This window comes from Eubalaena glacialis, chromosome 19 (genome assembly GCF_028564815.1).
Source record: "Eubalaena glacialis isolate mEubGla1 chromosome 19, mEubGla1.1.hap2.+ XY, whole genome shotgun sequence".
Taxonomy (NCBI): domain Eukaryota; kingdom Metazoa; phylum Chordata; class Mammalia; order Artiodactyla; family Balaenidae; genus Eubalaena; species Eubalaena glacialis.
The window spans coordinates 38,470,278-38,471,477 of record NC_083734.1 but is presented as its reverse complement, the minus strand read 5'-3'; the positions used below and the strand labels follow the sequence as shown (position 1 = coordinate 38,471,477).

At 42.9% G+C, this 1,200-nt stretch overlaps 1 non-coding gene across 1 annotated transcript; it reads left to right on the top strand.

The window, feature by feature from the left end:
- Nucleotides 1–276: 276 nt before the first annotated feature.
- Nucleotides 277–404, top strand: LOC133080984 (small nucleolar RNA SNORA3/SNORA45 family). Its single transcript, XR_009698661.1, has one exon. It is a non-coding gene; the product is annotated as a small nucleolar RNA SNORA3/SNORA45 family (small nucleolar RNA).
- The last annotated feature ends 796 nt before the right edge of the window (nucleotides 405–1,200 follow it).

Below are 1,200 nucleotides of genomic sequence, written 5' to 3'. Positions count from 1 at the left end.
AAAATAAGAAGATAACTGCCAAAATGAATGACAGAGGAACAAAAGATCTCAAATTACTGAAAAGAATTAAGGACACAGAGCATACAGTGAGTATTGGAGTATTAGAGGAGAGAGAATGGGGCAGAGTAATACTTGAAGAAAAAAAATGATTGAAAACTTTCCAAATTAATGAAGGAGATTTCAAGAAATTCTATTTAAGCCACAAGGAAGAAAATTTAAAAATAAATACACACCAAAGAACATTATATCAGTAGTCAAAATTAAAATACAAGGAGAATCGAGGCTAGTCACACTTGGGTATCAGCTATTGCCTTAATGTGCTAGAGTCCTCCAAGAGTAACTGCTGACTTTACTCACTGGCTGTGGCCCTCATGGCATAGTCAGTCACCAGGTTAGTGACACGTATCAGATTGACTTACACAACTGTTAGATCCACTTATGCCCACAAATTAGGGGAATGTTTAGGAGACCTCTGTTACAGGAGTGTGTAGAAGCTGTCAAGTGACCTAAAATCTAGTCTTGGCCTGACTTTTTCAGTGACTTATTCTGGTTCCATGAAAAGGCTAGTCTTTCCCACCTGATAGTCTTTGGTGGCTTTTTTTTTTTACATTTTATTTTTATTTTTTATTTATTTTATTTTGTTTATTTATTTTGGCTGCACCGGGTCTTAGACGTGGCACATGGGATCTTTAGTTGTGGCTTGCGGACTTCTTAGTTGTGGCATGCATGTGGGATCTAGTTCCCCGACCCGGGATCAAACCCGAGCCCCCTGCATTGGGAACGCGGAGTCTTACCCACTGGACCACCAGGGAAATCCCTGGTGACTTTTTAAAGATTTGTTTTATTCAACAAGTGGAGTACCTGCTATGTCACTCTTCTGCACGAGTGAACAACTTTTACACTGTAATGGGGGGAGACGGACTGTGAAGATGATAAACATAGCTTTTTTTTTTTTTTTTTTTTGGCTGTGTTGGGTCTTCGTTTCTGTGTGAGGGCTTTCACTAGTTGCAGCGAGCGGGGGCCACTCTTCATTGCGGTGCTCGGGCCTCTCACTATCGCAGCCTCTCTTGTAGCACAGCACAAGCTCCAGACGCGCAGGATCAGTAGTTGTGGCTCACGGGCCTAGTTGCTCCGCGGCATGTGGGATCTTCCCAGACCAGGGCTCAAACCCGTGTCCCCTGCATTGGCAGGCAGATTCTC